Source organism: Pleurodeles waltl, chromosome 1_1 (assembly GCF_031143425.1).
Source record: "Pleurodeles waltl isolate 20211129_DDA chromosome 1_1, aPleWal1.hap1.20221129, whole genome shotgun sequence".
Taxonomy (NCBI): Eukaryota; Metazoa; Chordata; class Amphibia; order Caudata; family Salamandridae; genus Pleurodeles; species Pleurodeles waltl.
Window position 1 is genome coordinate 353997745 of NC_090436.1, and position 21781 is coordinate 354019525.

Below are 21781 nucleotides of genomic sequence, written 5' to 3' on the forward strand. Positions count from 1 at the left end.
CTGTTGTGTTTCACAATGTGATAGACACATCACTACCCATGATTATGTAATGTACACATATCAACTTTTATAGTGTGGCTTTGCAGTGTCAGTGACCTGGTCAAAGAGGGCATCATAGGGTAGTGATTGGGTCATACATTGAGTACAGCTCCGAACAGGGGCCCACAAAATATGTTTGGCCTACAGACCACAGACCCCATGTCAGGTCCATGGTGAGGCATCTATTTTTCTGTAGAGTTGATGGAAACAGGTAAGTGCGTAGCTTACCTTCGGTTGCGTTTCCGAGCAGCACAAGCAATGGATGTGTGTGTATGATTGGCTCCGTGGTGGCACAGGATGTGTGAAACTGAGTACAGGTGAGTGTTAGCCTTATATCCCTCCCTTTTCACCAACTCAGATGCTGCAGCGGGAAACCACCTCGTAATTGGTCTGGCAGTAACACTGGTGGTTCGCCCTCCAACAGATACATTGGCCTATTTCACAAAAGCTGCGTCTAGATTTGCTGGGCAGGACCACGGCGGTCTTTCATCTATGTAACAGCATGCATCATAATATGGCAATCAGACAGCCAACACTGCAGTCCCAAGACCGCAAAACTCATTATTAGGCCCTTAAACTCCCATTTCTCACATTCACATTTCTCATGCTTACTGGATAAATTAACAAAACACCATCTAGATAAATCAGTAGAAAATGATTCAAGACATCATAAAATCCATAAAATTAGAAAAAATTGCCAGAGCTTTACATAATTAGGATAGCATTACACTATATTCAAAATGTCAAAATGGAGTAAAAAGAACGTTTTCCATTCATCAGGTCCTTTTTATATGTAGAAGATGAAATGTAGCTCACAAATAAGTTTAGTATTATTTACTTTTTATACCTCATGCACTGAATCCAAAATGATTTAAACAGAGGTGAAATTGACCTCATCCTTGAATGTAATTTGATTTAAACTTCTTTAGTCAAGGCAGGGTCCGAGATCTCAGTGCTTCTTTGGAACAAAAAACAGAGGTGCCCCAGCTGGAGAAGATTCACATATGATCAATACATTTTGGAAATCCTACTGTAAATAAGTCTTATGTATCTCATTTTTTATTTTCCAATGGTGAATATATGCACTCAAATCCAACGGCTGTCTAAGTTTCAATCGGGATACTCCACTGAAATCCTTATGAGGGACAATAGAGTCGGCCTCAAGATTGGGAAAAATCATAGCATTATACTGAGGTTGCATAGAAGAGAAATTAGCCATCTGAAGGGAATGTGGAATTTTCCACTGGTTTAGCTGGAGACCAATAATTGTCTGAAGTATGTGAGAAGAAGATGAATTCCAACACATTTATCCCCAAGCTTTGTTTTTTTGCATTTTGGAATACCTGATTATTGAACCTCTGCTGTGAGTTTTACTAACAGAGTCTCACTCACTGTACTTTCTCATAAACTGGATATGAGTGCTAATCACCAGTGCCCACTTTTTAAGATAGGACCCACTGCTGCTCAGCTAGGATAAGAGGCTCTGGCTGGCTGCACGTGAACATGTACACACAAGGGTGTACACACCTGTGTAGGCTTAGTAAATCAGCCTGAAATCTGTGTACTGGGGACTGGGGACTGACATAGGACAATAATGAAACCAGCACTACTGTGCTTTCTAATCACTAGATACTACTAGTTCTCCGATATGTTGTGGAATTAAGGGCACATGAGTGCTGCTGCACATAATCATCAGACACTCCTGGTGAGTGTCAGAATCCTAGGAACTTCACCTGGTGCACTCCACCATCTGGCCATGCCCACATCTGAGGGGATCAGAGGAATCTAGTGCAGAAAGATGTGAAGCCTGCTCCTGCATTGATGCCCATAGATGAGTTATGTGCAGGAAGCAATTGAAGCACCAAGACACTAACAAAGTGCAATCCAGATGCAATCTTGGAGGCAGTAACATTTTGCAGTAAAACAGAATGCACCAAGGGTACACTCTAGAGAAAAAGTAAAGGAGCTGATGCCCCCATGCTCATCAACAGCCACAACATAGACGCAATCTGCTGGGCCAGAGGCATCTTGTATGAAGATTCAGGAACGGCCACAGATATGCATATTGTCCTTCATGATGCCCCAGGAATGGAAGGGGCACCAATTATGTTTCCAAAAGTTGTTTTGTTAGACTTGCAGGAGTGTGGAGGACTGTTAGGAGCCTTATCACTCATTTATTTTAACACCGTCAGGCTGCCAGGGGGTGGAAGTGGTGACCAGAGAAGAGGTTTTCACAGCTTTCAAGCACTCCTAGAGCTAGCACTTAAAGTCTTAGAGCTCCAGGGTCCAGTGGCCTTTTGTTTTAGGTCCTAGGGCCTGTTTTTGCAGAAAGTAGAATAAAAGTCCACATTGTACAATGCTGAAACTTTAATGACAAATGTTTGTGTTAACAGTGAATCATCGAACTTTTGAGTGTTATTGAAAGGTGGTACCATCTTGAGCTGTTTTCACAGTGTTACACTGAGTTTTCAATTATATATTTACATTTCCATTGTTGTGGTGTTACTCCACCAAAGCCAGTAGCAGTGTAATAGGTGGAACGCCGTTGGCACGTTGAGCCGTAACTTCTTCAGAGACAGTGAAATCAGTTACAAAGTCATCAAGACCAGCATCCCTGACTGTCCAGAAGGCAAACTCACCACCTCTGGTGGGTTTCAGCGTGGTTCTCATTACAACTGCAGATTAAGAAGTGTAAAAGAGATAAAACAAAGCAGCAGGACTTTCCCATCAATTTACCGAGAATATGAAATACAATCCCAGTATCCATCAGGTATGCCCCAATGTAGCTTCAATTTAGGAAAAATTGCACAAAGCATTAACAGTCCACAAACCAGCTACCTCTTCTATCACTCATTAACTTTATGCTTGTTTTTGATCCTCTGCAGCACTTTGCTGCCTTTCAGCTCCATCAAAATTCAACTAGGTTTGTGTGAAAGAAATACCACAAACATGCATACATACATAGGTGTGGGTAATTGTGGTGGTAGAGTTCAGGGTTTGGTGGGGCGAAAACTGCTAGAGATTGTCATCCTAGGCATTTCTACATACCATCTTATACATATTTGCATATTTATGTGTAATATTGAGTAGTGTGTGTGCAATAAAGTATTTTTTCTTTTTCTAAGAAAAAGCACTAACTACATAGCAATGAGTTAAGAGTTGTATGTTCACTGTCTGGAATGCTGCGTCACTAGGCCACAGCACCTCCCTTTAGTATGCCTTGCACTGTTCTGCCTTGCTACCCTGAGAGTAAAGCATTCAAAGAGAAGCATACTTGGTTTTTAGTATAGTGGAATGTAGACATATTACTTGAGAAAGACTCAAGTCCTTCCCAGCTAATAACCCACTTTCTTATTAAATATAACAATGATCATGACAAAACTGTGATGATAGTGACATTGTCAATTAGACTAAGGGCCCTATTAAGAGTCTGGCAGTCCAAGCACCTCCAGACTCACCATCGCAGTCAGACCACCGCACTATAGCCAGTCTGACCATCACATTACAATCCTGGCGATCAGGCCACCAGGGGACTGCCATCACTGCCTGGAACATGGTTCCCAATGGCTGACAGCGGTCGGACTCGTGGTCAGCCACAGCGGCTCTGAACTCAGTGCCACCGTGCTGATCACGATTCCTGTTTCCGCCAGTCTTTCCCTGGCGGGAAGCCAACCCTGGAAAGGCTGGCAGAAACACAGTGCTGGGGGCCACAGGGGAGCCAATGGGCAGTGCAGGGACCCCCCTCCAGCACCCTCGGGCTGCGTACTGTCTGCTCATTCTGAGGCTGTTGTTGAGCTATGGTATTGGCCTCAGCTCCATTAAGGGAGCTGAGTCCAATACTGTATCACTGATCCTGCCGGGCTGACCGGACGCGGGAACATCGCACTACGATGTTCATGCCGGTCAGCCCACTGGGAATACTGTAATGCAGTGGTGGGGGTGAGGCAGCTGGGTTGACGGCTGCCTCATCCCCGCAAGTTGGGTGGTTGGCTCGTAATGAGCCCCTAACTTATATAAAGATTGTGGCTCCTTATTCATGAGATTTCAAAAATCAAAGCATAATTAGGAAAGGCTACTAAATAAAAACAAAGCACTTCAGATTGTCCTCTAAAAGAAACATGTGATAGTAGAGAATTCTCTTTACTGGGGCTAAAGCCAATGGGGACCACCAGCAAGTTGGACTGCCTCAGGCATCACCTTATCTCTTTTAGGAAAACTATTTTAAAGAGCCCAATCATGATCAATGAGCATTCCACAAGCGCCTCATTCCAGCAGTGCTGAAAAATGAATAGTTGTTTCTTCTCTAATTTTCAAGACTGAGCAAAATGAATAATTGGTTACTTGATCCACTTGCAGAAGATCCAGTACACAAGATTCAGTGTAAAACCTCTTACTTCTCTTTCCCATATATTTCATTCTCACTCAAATCCTTTTGAGGATGAAAGGGGTAGACACAAACCCATCATGTAAATACAAACCAGCCTTTTTGAGTGTTCCTATTTTGTTCTCAGACAAAGAAGACATGGCTGTTTTCCTTTTAAAAAGATTGGTCTTGACAAGACATACCACCATGATTTAAGACTTCTCCCCCTTTCATCTTTTCTGAAGTCTGTGTTCAGTTCACAAAATTAAATAAATTAATCCAGAGAATGAAGTGGAGCGAGGAGAATAAATCAACTCATTTTAGGGACCTAACTACAAATGTGGCGGTACTCGGACTGCCACACTTGCGATGGCTGTCAGACCGCCATGGTTGTTACGAGGTTGGCGGGCAGCCACGCCAACCTACTGCAGTCTCTCCCAAGATCGGAGACATGGGGGGGCGCCTGCACTGCCCTTGCTCATGCGCACTTTCTGTTCTGCAGACAGTGCGCATTCTGAGGATGCTGGTGCCCCTGCCGGTGTCAACATTGCCGCCTGCTCGATAATGAGCCGGCGACAATGCTGCCGTCACTTTCATGCTGGGGTTTCACTGGTCAGCCCAGCATAAAGTCTTAATGGGGCTGACGCGGAGGTAGCCAGCGCTGTGGCAACCATCCCATTGGGAGTTTGGCAGACCGGTGTTCCCGTTCGCCAATCTGCCCCTTAATTTGCCCCTTAATCTCTTGTTTTAATTTAAAATTAAATAAAAATCATTTGAGTTTTCTAAATCAATGTAGTACCTGAATCCAATTGGCAATAACGAGTCACCTAAGTCATTACATCCTAACCACTGCTCTGGATATTATATAGCTTTTATTCAGCTTAATATCCCAAATCGGAATGTTAAAACATCTTTTTAAAATCAACTAAGAAGGTATCATATCTATCTAGACAAGGATTGGAGGTTGAGACTAAAGGTATAGCCCATAATAAAGCAGGTCCAGTGAGGCAACTAAAGAAAAACAACTTATTTGTTTAATTTTGAGTAAACCATGCAGGGTGAAAAGTAAAATGCGCTGTTAAAAAGTCCAAAATCCAAAAGTGTCCTCAAGTTCACTAGATTTCATTGGTGGCTGTCGCTTTTTAAGTGATAGGGTAGAAAGCTTTGAGTTCAATTTAAAGTGCAAGGGAGCACAGCAGCAGCAAGTCAATCAAAGAGGGCAGGGTAGTATTAGGCTAATTATGAATTTTATTCTTGACAAAATAAATTGATAGAAAATGAGTGCAAATGCTGCATTTTCGGCATATATTTTAAGAAAGCTTGCTAGAATTTATTGAAAACAGTGCAAATGAACTTACAAAGACTCGCCACTTTCACTATACTCATGCAGGCACATTACTCTCACTGCACTCACACAAACACATTGCTGGTCTCACCATGTGCTCAGGCGATTCGGAAATTAATTTGTTGCACGTTACTAATTTTCTGCAGTAATGAAAACATAAGGTGACTAAACTTTGTGAAGGACTTTAATGTAACCTTTTTTGTTAGAAATGACTGCAGCTGCTCTACATTTCTAAGCCGTTAGTGTAGTCATTATATTTAAAGTAGAAACAATAGCAATCATGAAACATATTTTTAAAACTCAAGCACATTCAAGGGCAGTGCTGTTTTCTTAGTTAACTGTGGTGGATGAACTGTTCACTTCCATGGCACTATCTTAGCAACAGTAGAAAATCCTTCTGGAGCAAGAAGAAAAGCAGCAAGCAGAAAAACCTTTGTTTGATAAAAAAGAAATTCAAAACACAGTAGATCTCTGCTTGGGGGTCGGTGTTTGGACAAAATATGAGTGTTAAATATTGTGGGACATAATTATCATCAAAAAATATTGTTGATATCAAAACATTGTGGGACTTAATATTGTTGTGAAGAATATCATTTTTGGTATACAGTTTGGTTTTCCAGAATATTGTTAATTTACTATAATTTTCTTTAATGTAATTGTGAAGAATATCAGTTTCTAATTCATTTATTATATTTTACATAACATAGTAATTTTAGAAGCTACTATTGTTAGCATATTTGTTATTATTTTTTCAAATATAGCTTGTAATTTTAAATGATTTGTTATTTTCTTCTCAAATACAATTAGTATTTTAAAGTATAGTAGCTTTTTATGGGTTTGAAGGGGAATTAGGTAGGACACTAATTAAATTGTGAATAATCTACATTTCAAGTAATTAGTTCATTAAACATTATTTAAGTGATTATTAATTATGTAAATCACTTAATTGTTACATTTTTAGTTTAATTTATTGTATATTTTAATTTTAATATTTGTAATAGTAAGTTATATTTTAGTTGTAGGTTGGTGAAAATAGGGTGGGAAGTTAAGTCGATTACAAATTATTTAAATGTAATTGTAATTAGTTTTTATTGTAAATAAATTGTAATCAATTATGAATTATGTACATTGTTTAATTGTTATATTACAGGATTAGTTTAATATGTTAATTCTAATGTACACTTTAATTTTATTATTACTAATAGTATGCCATATTTTAGTAGCAGGTTGCCAGATTTGTTTTAAAGTAATTAAAATGAAATATGTTTAAATTTAATATTAATTTATTTTTTATGTTTATTAAATATTATTTGTATAATTATTACCTAAATTACTCTCAAATTTGTTTTTTTAGTGCTGTGTCATTTTCTGTAGGGGGATAGGGTGGAAAGATATAGAAGTTCTGACATGTTTATATTATTTGTTATTTATATATAATTGACTGATTGGTAATTATGTACAAGTTCATTGTTCTATTTATTATTAGAACTCTTAATTTAATTGTGGTTTTAAAAGTTTGTTTGTGGAATGATTTTATTTGTACATTTTATTTGTATTGTAAGTTATCGATTAAGTTGCTACTTATTTAAAAATAATGTAATATTTTTTGTAAGTCAACTAAATGTCATTATAAGTAATCAGTTTTTTTCTGTTTTTAATTTTTATTTGATATTTTAATTTTTTTTCTCATTTTCTAAAATAATATTGTATTTATTTCTATGTAATATATTTTAATGATTTATTTTTATTATGTTTTGAAATAGTTTAATACATGATCAGTACTTGTATTCAGCACTTTCCCTACTGTTTTATATAGTGGAGTGAGAGTAGTAAATCTAATGCCTCTGAAATCCAGCACATTGTCTACTGTTGATCTACTGTTGATTAGACTGGAGTGGAAATTGTTATTCTAAACACTCTGACGTACAATACTTTCCCTACTGTTGCTTGGAATGGAGTGGGAATAGTAAATCTAATCCCTCTGATGTCCAACACTTCTACTGTTCTAGTGTGGAGTGGGAATATTAAATCAAACCCCTATGCATTCCAACAATTTCTCTAGAGTTGCTTAAACTGGATTGTGAATAGTAAATCTAACCCTTTCCAAAGTCCAACATCTTCCCTGCTGTTGGTGAGACTTACTATTATTCATATATTTATTTAAATTGTTTGTTTTACCTTTTTTATTAATTTTGGGGGAATTCTTAAAATATTTTTAGTAAATGTGTTTTTTAGTGAATTTAATATTTTACTATTTAATATATTGGTCAAATGAATTATTATATTTGGTTACACAATTGTTTTCAATTTATGTCTTTCAATGCTTATACTATTTTGCCACCTTTTTATTTGTGTTGCATTTTTATTTTGTATATTTAATTTAAAATATTGTTTTTATATGTTTATAAAAATATTTACATTAGTCATTTTTTATGGTTGTACACATATTTACTATTTTGATTTTTTAATCATAAGTTTTTATTTGAAAACAAATAAATTGTTCTTTAGTTTTTTTAATTGCATTGCTCTTTGGAAGGGACGTAATTAATTAATGAAAACTCTTTATCTTACATTATAAATATGTTATATATACATAAATATTTTAAATGTACCACCTTAAAGGGTATGTACATTTTTAAAAAACTGTTTTTGGATGATATTACATTCCACAATATTTTTGTCATTTCCATTATATTTATAGCAACACACTATTGAGGTAAAAAATATGTGTGACACAATATTTTTGTCAATTATATTTTTTACCATGATATTGTGTCAGTGAACATGGAGACCACCCTCAGAGACTGATCCCTAAGCAGGGATACATCCACTGGATACCAGAGATTCATTGGGGACAAGCAGCTTCCCGGGGATTGGGCAAGTGCTCCCCCAATAGAAAAAAATATTTCTGCCTCATCAATGGTGAGATTTATCTCAATTGTGTCTTCCATGGTATCAGAAAGCCCACTGGGCGGTGTGGATTTTATGTTAAATAAGAAGGGGCGGCTCCGGCCAAGCTCCCACCCCACTCAGGGCTCAATAGTCTTTCCACACCCCACTGCAGGGGGATTTAAAAGATTTATCCCTATCTGCTCACACGGAGAAGAAAGCCTACTAAGCATAGGGTAAGACTCGCACTGGTGGTCGGATGATCACGCTACAGGCGGTTCGACCACCACACTACAACCTTAGCAGTTGGACCGCCAGGAGACTGCTGCCACAACCAGGAACATGGTTCCCGATGGGCTGACAGCAGTCTGACTCTTGGTCAGCCATGGCAGCACTGAACCTAGCGCTGCCATGCTGATCTCAATTCCTGTTTCTGCCAGCCTTTCCATGGCGGGGATCCTGCCATGGAAGGACTGGTGGAAACACAGTGCTGGGGGCCACAGGGTGGCCTCTGCACCGCCCATGCACGTGGCAAGGGCAGTTAAGGGGCCCCCCTGCCCAGCACCCTCAGAATGTGCACAGTCTGGTTTGCAGACAGTGCACATTCAATGGGTGCTGTTATGCTATAGTGCTGACCGTCAGGAATGTTGTAATACAATGTTCCCACCGGTCAGCCATGTGGGAACATCATAATACAATCTTACCACCAATCAGCCTGGTGGGAACATTGTAATACAGCGGGGGTGAGGAAGCTGGGTTGATGGCCGCCTCATCCCCACAAGTTTAGCGGTCAGCTTGTCTGACCATCAAACTCATAATGTGTCCACAAGAAGGGATGGGGGCAGTCAACCCAGGCATTTGAGCAAACCCTTACCCAATAACAGCTTCAGAGGTCTTTTTTCCCCAACCAGTTGTGGGGAATTTCATGTTGTGGGTGATAGTCCTTGTCAAAAAAGCACGGTATTGTTTTTATTGGGAGAAGTGTGGGGATTCAGAATAGTAAAACATTTGGGGCCTCATTACGAGTTTGGCGGTCTGACCACCAGACTGCCATGTTGGCGGACACCAAAAGACTGCCATGTTGGCGCTCTCACAGACCGTCAGATTACGAGTTAAACAGCCAGGATCACCAAACCACAGGCAAAATAAAAACAACACCGCCAGGACTCTAACTGTCAGCCCCTCGCCACACAGCACCTAAACCCCATTATTCTATTTTTGTGTTGACTACCACCACCATGTAACCACAAAAAGTCCCCATTCCACAGATGACGAGTTAAGAGTCATAGTGGATGAAATTATCAGAGTAAAGACACACTTATTTGGAGCCCAAGTCCAGCAGACTACAATCAACAGGGAGAATTCTGTAGGCAGCTACCCACACACAAGGGACAACATCAGGAAGAGGGGGAATTACCTCATGGGTAAGGGGTGTTCCATGGCATCCAGGCACCAGTTGGTGGTCCTCAAAACTGGAGGTGGCCCCCCACATCCTACTGCATAGTTCACATCATGGGAGGACTAGGTCTTGGCCATTGTGCATCCTGAGTCAAGCTGGGTAAGTCACTACACCAGTAATGCCACCAAAATGTATTGTCATGCATGCTCACGGATCACCTTTTGCCACCTTAACAGCCAACTCACTCACCAACCCTGTGTCCAACTGTCCGAATCACCCTTACTGGCATCTCACATGTGAAGTTAACTCACCTGGGGGCACATTATCTGCGTATGGTGGGGGTAGTACAGGGACTGACAGCACTACAACTCCCAGCAGGCACTGTTCTACCATGAAGAAAACCAGAACAGTGTACCATATTGAAAACAACCTTCCATGTAAACTTAACAATGGATTCTACTCACCTGAATGGTCTATAATTATAGTCTGTGAGAATGGCAGCAATGCTATGGCCATCTGCTAGTACAATACCCCTGACACACAGCTATAACTGTGTCCTCTGCTACTCTGTCCCTCCTATGATACATCATCCATAGAACTGTACTCACCTAGGGGGATAACAATTGTGCAGTCTATTGGTATAGTACAGCTATTGACAGGAATGCCAAGGACAGGTGCCACTGACATATCCCTCACACACAGCTACAACTGTGCTCTCTGCTATTCTATCCCTACTACCTCCCATCACCTACTGGCCTCTACTCGCCCAGGAAGAACCCACATATATGCAGTGTGCCATACTTGCTGTAACCTGTCACATATGGCCAGGTAGATTTGGTACTCCAAATCTGATGGGCAGGTCAGTGTGCACATGACATTGTGCAGCTGTCTGTTAACTCAACAATAGAATATTTCAAACTAGGAGGTGCCATAAAACATACAATGCTACACTGCTGCCAAGATATGAGTCAACGAATTGACATCCGTGTGCCAAGATGCTCTGACATCCTGTAGCAAGGTGACTTAAAAAGGAATTTCCTGTACCCCAAATATCAGGTCTTCATAATTGAAAGCAGGTGTCACTGTCACATAAGGGGATCAAGCAAAGCCAATCTGTATATGGCCCATAGCATATCTACCTGTCAAAAGTGGTGCTGTATGTCACATTACAACCTGTAACTGTCTGTTTCACATCTTCAACAGGTCTACCTGCCACTGGGACCATGGAAAGCACTCCTGAGACAGCCACTTCGCCCCTGGATGAAGCCCTCAGTCAGGACATCACTCCTGGATGTGTGGACATTGGGGACTGCTCTGGCCCATCTGGGCAACCTGGTCAGACGGCAACTGTCAGCCTCACCCTGCCCACATTAAACCCTCCCAGCCATGTTGCATGTATATCCCAGGCAAACAGTCACCTCAAAACCTGTGTCCCAAGGACAGTAACAACCATCATGTGTCCCCTCGTCGAGGTATCGGAGTCACAACTTGAAAACCCTGACAACGATGTACCTGGCACCAGTGGCAGTGGGCATACTGTGCCAATGGCGCAGGCACAGGGGGGTAGGGTGTATGGGAAGGATGGTGTGGGCCAGCCTCATGAGGCTGCTAGGGATAGTTCTGACCAGGACACCTTCTCCCAAGTCTTGGGAGCCTACCAACAATCCCAAGGCTTGATGGAAGGAGAACAAGCAGTTGCAGAGGGATAACCACCAGGAAGTCATGCAACAGTTGGAGGCCCACAATGCCCATATGGTCTTCCTAAGAGGGGTGCTGAGAGACATCCATACCACCCTGAGAAGGGAATGCCCACAATACCAGACCCCTTCGATTGGCCAAGTGACACCAGCCTCTTCAACATCTGTAGCAGCAGGTGAAATGGTGGCCGTGCCAGGGGAAGGACATGCCTCAGACACTGTAGCTGAAGAACTCCCCGCAAGCGTGGATGTCTACCCAAACAACCAGGAGGTGCAACCACTGCCAGGAAGTAACTGATGGATTACCTTTTTTGTGCCTCAGATGCACCCTGTTGACTTTTCTACAACCACTTTCCAATTTCCCAGGATAGTAGGACACTGGGCTTGGGACTTCAAATGCTGTGGCAGCTACTCAAATAATAACATCCACCATTACTGAGCCCTTCACCATTTGAACATTATCCCTTTGCTCCCATTCAACCAAATATTCTGTGCACATGAAAATAAACACAACTAATACACTATCTATGTCTGATAGTCATTCTTCATCTATGTAAGTTGTTTAATCTGAAATATGTTTCATGCTTATGATTAACTCATTAGAAAGAAATGTGAGGAGGGACATGCCACAGGTAGTATCATCATGGGGATCATTACAAACACAATGGCACAAGTAGAGAATCACCAATGTCTATTTATTACACTGTGCAGCACATAGGCTGACCAACTGTCAGGACTGTTATAGTCACGTAGTTTTTGCTTATGCCTAGGTGTCAGTAAGTAACTTCCCACTGACCACTGAAGTAAAGGGCATGTTAGACTGTGTCCCTCAGAATAGCCTAGCAGATTGGTGGAAATTGTTATCAGCTCATCCCTTATCACATACCTATATCAACATACCCCATGATACAAACAGAGGACAGTAAAACAGCCCCTAGTAAGGGAACCTTCCACTTACAATGGTCAGGCATCTGTAGGCATGTCATTCACCTATGGCAGTGTTGACACACATGCACAGTGGCCTGCAATGAGGGAACACAATGACAGCTACATACAAGTCAAAGAGGATCATTGCCAATACAATGTGAAGGTTGAGTGAATGGATTGCACAGGATGACATGTGTCAAAGAAATATGATCACACACATGATACTATTGAACCCACATACCATGGCAAACAGGTCTATTGTGTAGCACAGATCTCTGCCATCCCACTGTCCTGAAAGCCTGGGCATGGGACTCATACACTCAGCAAAAGCTACCTGCCATTGACACAACTGAGAAATGTCTTCATGAGGATGGCACTGTGAGGAGACCTGGAAGGAAAACGTGGTAGACAATGGGTTTAGGCAAGAAAAGGTTTACATGAGCTAGAAAAAGCTGTTCCAAATATTGTTGTCTCTCAGATTGTGCATTTTGACTGCCTCAAATGAAGGAAATCCTCACGAGAGTCACAACTCCAAGTATAAACTTGCATGAAAACCAGAGATGTACACTGCAAGGAATCACTTGACTTGTCAGATGGTCACCCAGAGACCCTTCTCAAGCAATCCTGACCTCCACACTTCCCTATGGAGTCAGTTAAATTACAGAACATCACATACTTACACTCAGGTGAAGTACTGATTGATGAGATCAGCCTGCATGCCTCCCCCTTCATCCTGATCACTGTCATCCTCAGCTGCCATTTCTGCATTCTCACCTGGTGGAACTGCTAACTCCCCCTCATCTGGGATGCATGGGATCTGCCCACAATGACCTGACACACTTTAGTGGGTGGGTAGAGGAGAGCTCCACCAGACTTATCGATGCCGCAGAATCTTGCCTTCAGGAGCCCAAAAGCCTGCTCCACTACACGCTGTGTTCTTCCACGGGCCTCATAGAAGCAGACTTCCCCTGGAGTGGTTGGGTTTCTCACTGGTGTCAACAACCAGGGATGGTCTGGGTAGGCAGAGTCCCCTGTAAGGAATTGTGACGTGGTCAAACATGAGTCCAGGGCATCATCACATTTGGCAGGAGACATAGCATGCAAAACACATGAAATATGTAACCTACCAACCAGCCAGGCCCCTTTGTGGGTACTGTTGTGTCACCAGCTGTGGGATAGCTCTATTCTGCCTGATGAAGGCATCATGGACTGAACCTGGGTACCATGCACATACTTCGGAAAGGTAGAGGTCTGCCAAACAAACTACTTGGACATTTATGGAGCAGAAGTTCTTTCTTTTCCAATAGACCTGTTCATTGCCATGTGGAGAAACCAAGGATACATGTGTACCATCAATGGCTCCCACTACATGTGGGATGTGTGCCAAACTATAGAACTCTGCCTTCATATTGGCCAAATCCTCATGATGTGGAAATTGGATGTAGCTGTCCAAGTGTTTCAACAGTGCAGACAGTACATCCTTCAAGACCAGACTGAACATAGGCTGGGACATCCCTGCAGTTAGGGCCACTGTATTTTGGAAAGAGCCTTTGGCCAGGAACTGCGGCACTGAAATGACTTGAACAATGGTTGGTATGCTTTTTGGATGACTGATTGCAGGTATCAGATCTGGCTCCAACTTATAACAGAGATCCTTTATTGTCAGCCTATCAGGCGGTATATTTGTATAATATGTCTATTCTCCATGGTCTGCAAGTCTGCTAACGGTACACAGGCGCTTGTCTGACCCTTCTCATTCCAGGGTGAATGTGAGAGAAATTAAGAAGGTATTTCAATAACTTTTTGTGTCCCTTGTAAGTGACACCACATACGTCACATGAAAAATGTGGCATGTCATATGATACACGGGGCGTGGCCAGGGCGTCAAGATGGCGGTCGCATTTTTGTAGTGCTCAGGACCCCTCCGTCATCTGTCTCTCATAAAACCACCATCTGAGCACATTGACACCGTGAGCGCTCCCTTGAGGTTCCTCTATCCCGCCCCATTCCGTGTGGTGAGTTCCCGACTCTCCCGGCTCCGCTGGGCTGAGGTTTTGGCTGCCCGGTGTTCAGCCACTGCTGCCTCCGACCAAGATGGTGGCTGAGGGACGGGCCTAAGGCGCGGCCCGCTGCAGCGGAAAGACGGCGGCGACCTGGACTGCCTGGAGGCGGAGCTGTGGACCCCGAGGTGGGGGAGGCGCCGTCCGCGGCCGGTGGCCGCTGTGACTGGGAGAGACTGAGGTAGGCCCCAGGCCGACGACCCCGCTGTCCTCTGGTCCCCCTAACTCCCCCCCTTCCCCGTTGTGACCGAGGGTCGGGAAGGGGATTTAGGACGCTCCGGGGCTGGGGCACGAACTGTGCAGGGGCCTGGCGATCCCGGGGCCTGATGCTAGGAGGATGCCCCGCCCGCACCCCGCTAGAAAGACCGCTTGACTGGACGGGTACCTGCTGGGGCGTCGGGACCCCTGCTGCTGCTGTGGACCGGGACAGGGGCGGAGGTGAGGTGCACCTGGGGAGGCCTCGGGGAGCCGGGTGGGGCGCCTCGTGTTTCTAGCCTGCGGGAGAAGGGATCGGCCGGTGGACGGAACCGGCAGGCTTGCCGCCCCCTCCTCCCCTGAGATACGAGACTCTGTGACAGCGGGGGAGGGCCCCCCGGCTGGGGCCCAGGAGAAGGAGATGGGGTTCAAGGCGACGGCCCAAAACTAACTGTGATCCAGGGCCTGGACGTGGGACAACACATCACTTCGAGATCTAGACAACCTGGGGTCAGGTCACAGTAACACGCTCCCAGCTGGTCTCCCCAGGAGAGGGAAAAGAAAGACACTAAACAACAGTAAATAAGCAACAAATACAAACAGAGACAAATGTGAGCTGGGACAAACATCGAGATACCGAGGGGTGGATCTGGACGTTCGACGCTCATGAGAAGAGAGACACACCCAGTTGGCTCCCCCTTCGCCCTTCGGACCGTGGTGAGGGCTCGGCCTGCGGGCGAAACGTTACAGACTACAGGGAGTGTTCCCTTTTTCATCCTTCCCTTCTTTGTTGACCTCCTCTCTTCCGCTAGGCATCCTCACCGGCTGGACTTGGGAAGAGTCCCGGGACCATATCGAGTGATAAAAGAAACGCCACCAGGGTAAGGGACATTGAGGGGAAAAGGCAATAACAAAAACTAACACAGAAAGATGAAATAGACTCTGTATCACCGCGTTCTCCGATACCCCTGGAACTATCTAATAGATTCATAATGTAGGATATACCACAGGGGAAATATACTAGATCCCCAGGGGTCTCCCATCTGGCCCTACACTAGGGCAAAACGAAACCGACCGACCACTGCGACCCTAGTGGGACTAGAACCGCACCCAACACCATGGGTAAAGACAAACCAACCAAACAAACAACGGCACAAGCTCGTATGGACCAATTCACCACAGGTGCAGCGGGCCCACGGTCGGAGGACCCAACCACAAATGAGGGTAATAACCCACGAACACTGTCCGGCGACCTGGCGGCGATCCTCCAGGCGATTCAGACCTCCCAGACATTGGTCGAATCTAAAATAGGGGAGGTTGGAGTGGATGTAGCCCTGATCCGGCAGGATCTCCGTAATGCAGTGTCCCGAATCCCAGAGGCCGAGTCCAGATTCTCAACGGCGGAAGATGAAATAACAACCCTCAAAGCCCAAATCTCAATGCTGACCAAACGCACCTCGGATCTACACAGGAGGGTCGAAGACGCCAAAAACAGATCTACTGTAGACATAACAAACTTCGCCTGGTGGGTCTTCCCGACGCCACTGCAGAATCGTTGCTGGCTACGTTCCTGTAGGAGTGGTTCAGATTCTTGTTCGCGGCAGATCACCTCACACCATTGTTCACAATCGAACGAGCCCACAGGTCACTGCGTGCAAAGCCCCCGCCAGGTTCCCCACCCAGGCCGGTAATAATCCACCTCTTCAACTTCAAAGACAGAGACTTGGTCCTGCAGGAAGCTCGCTCCAGAGGAGAACTCCTCTGCCATGGAGCGAAAGTACTCCTTTTTCCGGATTACACATTCGAAGTACAGCAACAACGTCGCTCGTTTATGGAAGTGAAACAAACGCTAAGATCAATGGACATCCAACATCGTCTCCTATTTCCAGCTAGACTCCGGGTGATCTACAACAACAAAACCTACTTCTTTGAGCAGCCGACCGTGGCATGGACCTGGCTGACGGAATAAACCCCACTGGATATACACAGATCAGGAACACGTCCACTGATTAAAACAATGCCAGCTCACCAAAGGGGGCAACAACTTGTGCGCAGTCAGCGCACACGCTCTCGGAGACGAAGAGGAAGGCGTAGATCCAGTTCAGACTCCCCTTCTGGGGCTCATCGGTCAGAACTACGACAACCACAATCAATAGAGAACTCCAGTGCCACCCTGCCGAGCCAGAACCCACAGGACACAACCAAAGTCCAGCTAGAGACACAGGAAGACACTGACCTGTCCCGTAGTCCAACCCTGTGACTACAAAGATGGAACCTATTCTGGGATAGAATCAAGACAATGAAAATAGGAGCACCCTGCCTAACTTGATTACACACCGAGTACTATACATTCATGCATGACCCGATACTAGGGAGGGGTCCACCGCCACCAATACCACAGCCTTACCATTTGAAAGCCACCTCACCAGTTTTAGAAGTGAGTGGTTATGTAAATGGGTGACAGATGCTTCTGGGGGGAAGTATGGGGAGGGGAGGGAGTTGGGGGGCAAGGGGGCTCCGGCCTCGTTCCAAAGGCCAATGTTAGAATTTTTATGTGAATACAAGGTTCATATTTTTTAATTGAGACACAGGGCAGGATGCTTAATGACAAGATAGATATAACAAAGTCTGAGGATCGGCAACAGGGAGATCGAAAGACAAGTCCCTCAGAATCTCACAAACTAATAGCTAAAGGCTGGCTCAACCACTGTAAAATTCCACCTAAAATCACGGACACCCCATGAATCAAGTACAAATCATATCATGGAACACCAACGGACTCCTAGATAAGATCAAACGTACTGCAGTGTTCACCTTCATACATAGATACCGTCCAGAAATACTCATGTTGCAGGAAACTCACCTTTTGGGGGATAAATGTCCATTCCTGGCCCGTCGGGGATTTCATAGAATATATCATGCGGGATACACACGCGGATCACGAGGAGTAGCCATATTACTGGATCGTACCTTCCCCATGACACACGTCGAAGTGTGGAGAGACAAACAGGGGCTGTATGTAGCCATTACCGGTAAGGTAGAAGGGGTCATATTGAACATAATAAGCGTCTACGCCCCTCCCTCCCTGGTCAGCTCAACCCTCCAGGCACTCACCAAACTACTCTCTGACCTACCCTCTGGGCACACTATATTAGGTGGCGACTTCAACGCAACCCCAGACCCGACCCTAGATGTAGACGGCCCACTCACCACATATAGACGTACACTGGCAATGGAAATGAATGGGTGGCTATCTGCTACGGGGCTCTGTGACGCCTCGCGGATATGGCATCCGAGGCAGAGACAATTCACCCACACTTCAGTAGCTCATGGCTCCCAATCCCAAAGAATAGATCTGGTGCTTCTTCCGAGCACAGACTGTACAACCCTCTCACACATCGAGATTTTAGCCAGAGAATTTCTGACCATGCCCCTTTCCGGCTCACGCTAGGCCCGGCTCGCCCCCGGCGTCGCCCCATGTGGCAACTAAACGCATGGTACCTCCAAAATGAACAATTTAAGGAACAATGACATCAGGCACAAGAAGAATACTTTCACCTAAACGAAGGTTCGGTAACCTCGGAGGGCATTCTATGGGTGGCTGGGAAGGCGGTATTCCGAGGTATGGCTAAAAATCTGATACGTAATCAGGAACGCACCAAAATGCAACATATCACACAGCTAGAGCTCCGGGCAATAAACCTCGAAAGAGACAGCGTAATAAACCCAAGTGAGAAACTGACGCGACAACTCCTCCTAATCCGAGAGGAGATACGGGGTCAATCCCTGGAAGCTGCGAAACATATATGGAGGGCCAGCACTGGAAGGATCTATGGTTGGGGGGACAAAACCGGGAAAATTTTATATTGGTTGATCTCCCGCAATCAGGCCTCCAAGATCGTCCCCGAAATTTACGACAAGGACGGGGTCCTAGTTACAGGACACACAGAAATCGCGAATGCTTTTGCCAACTATTATCACACACTGTACCAAGCATCTACACAAATAGATCTATATCAAACCTGTCAACTACTTGACGAAATCCCCCTCCCGCAGTTACCTATGGTAGAAACACAGCTTTGGGAAGAACCCATTAAAGAGGAAGAAATTGGGACGGCGATCTTGACATTAAATGCCGGCAAGACGCCTGTTCCCGATGGGTTCCCCCCAGAATATTATAAGGCATTTAGAGAAGACCTGACCCCACGTCTACTGCACCTTTTTGCAGAAATAGGAAAAGGTGGATCCTTTCCTCCAGAACTAGATACTGCCATGATTGTAGTGCTCCCCAAAACCCAGCCTCCTTTGCCACACTGTGCGGAATACAGACCAATATCATTGATTAATACAGAAATTAAAATTTTCGCTTCTATCCTTGCCACTCGCATCAAAAGGGTCCTGCCGCAGCTAATCCACTCTGATCAATGTGGGTTTATGGCAACCCACAGTATACGACACTGTATCCACCAGCTACATGTAGGCTTGGCGGAGAGACGCCGGCTACCCCGAAACCTGGCCCTCTTGCTTATAGACTTCGAAAAGGCTTTTGATTCGGTTGACTGGGGATTCCTTCTCCTGGTGCTCCGACGGGCAGGCATAGGAAAACAATTTTGCCACCTGATTAAAGCATTATACACCAACCCCACGGCCTGTGTACAGGTTAATGGGACCATATCCCACAGGTTCCACATTCGCAGAGGTACATGACAGGGATGTCCCTTATCCCCTCTTTTGTTTACCCTGGCCATTGAGCCTCTGGCTCAGATGGTCAGGACGGACTCAATATACCGAGGATGGAACTGGGGCCCATCTCATGAAGACAGGATAGCTCTATACACAGACGATGTTCTGCTATATATGGAGGAACCTAGTATAACTGGCCCAAGGAGCCTTTGCCTTCTACGGAAATATTAACTAATCTCTGGTCTCAGGATGAACTCCACCAAATCAATCCTGATCCCGCTAGCGAACACGCGTGATTGCTTTGATTGGCAAAATACAATACCCATACGCAGACTAAGTTTTAAATACCTAGGGATCTGGGTAACCCTTCTGCCTGAATTAACATGGGCTAAAAATCTATCTCCTCTGCTAACACGAATCATAACGGACATGCAGAGATGGCAAACATTGCCTTTAAGTGTGATGGGGCGGGTGGCCTTATACAAAAGTATGATCTTACCAAGACTCCTGTACATATTTCAAAATGTTCCCATCCTCATCCCTCACTCATGGTTAAAAAATCTTGAAAACATTACAGGAAGATTTTTATGGAGAGGCAATAGGCATCGACTAGCGATACAACACTGCCAGAGAGGAATGTACGACAGAGGTTTGGGTGCGTCAGACCCCTATCTATACTACTTGGCTCCCCAATTGGTAGTGATTCATGACTGCTTTAATGGGGGCTGGGAAGACCCCGCGTACAAAACAGAACTGGCACTCCTGGGGTTTCCGCGGGTTCATGACATATCATATGGATCATCGCTTCCTCGTGATATGGAGCAAGTAACCAGGGTGGTCTTCCTAGCGTGGCGGGCCGCGCTATGCCATACTCACTGGAATACCGTTATCATTCTCCAGACTCCGCTATGGAGAGGGAAATGGCTATGCGCCTCGGCCACGCTGCAGGGATTTGCAACATAGGACCTAATAGGCATTTCCCTGGTTGGGGATATATGGAAGGGGAGGGCCATGAAATCGTCCCAAGACCTACAAGCAGAGTTTCAATTAAATCAGGCACAGTTCTTTAGATACCTTCAACTAAGACACGCATTGAGAGTCCACTTACCCACCACAAGCCCCATACCAGATTTTAACCCACTGGAAGCCAAAATACTTATGGGAAGTATGGAGGGGAAAGGCATCTCTCAACTCTACAAAACACTGATTAACAATACTCCTGATAACTTAGCCATCTTCAGGACTAAATGGGAATCATGGGTCGGACCTCTAGAGGAAGTGGAATGGAGGGAAGCCCTGATGGCACCCAAGGTATTGGCGATATCGGCTAGGTTCCGCATGATACAATTTTATTATTTATATGGGGCTTATCTGACACCATCCAACCCACACAAAATGGGAGCCCGCCCATCTGCCAAATGCCCAAGATGCCCGAATGAACCAGCAGATTTCTTCCATATGGTATGGACCTGTCAAATAATACAAAAATACTGGGGGGGGTCCCCGATATAGAAAGGGCCTCAGGTCAAGGAATACAAAAATCAGCTAAGCTAATCCTACTGGGGGTAATGGAGGAAACGAGCGCTTACAGCTACGCCACTATTAGTCGCCAAGAGAGATATCGCTGCAATCTGGACTTCCCCAGAGGACCCATCGATCCAGAAATGGAGAAATGGGGTGGACTGGTGTACCAATCAGGCGAAACTGTTATTCGAGTCTAGAGGGTGCCCACAAAAATTTGAAAAGATATGGGGACGATGGCTAGAATCACTGACATAAACCAGACATGTTATATGATAATTAATGTTTTATGGGACACAACTGTGGCCAGATCCTTTGATAGCCCAAGAACCAAAATATTGATGATTGCTAACAATGATACTAAAGCGCTAATGAGATGTTATAAATTTCATGTGTCCTTGCCGTGTACTTGAACCTTTTTTGTATATTTCTGAAAATAACAATAAAAATGTGGTTATGAAAAAACTTGATACACGGAACATACCAATGGTAGAAGTGGCACATTAGTCACATGTCATCCCTTTGCCTCAATTAAGATATGTACACATAAACGGATGTACCAGCAAGACTATGTGATGCTGACATTAAAAAATGCCTGTGATTAAAAGCCTAATAATCCAATGTTTTACACACAGCCGAGAGGGTGGTGACTGTGCCACCAAA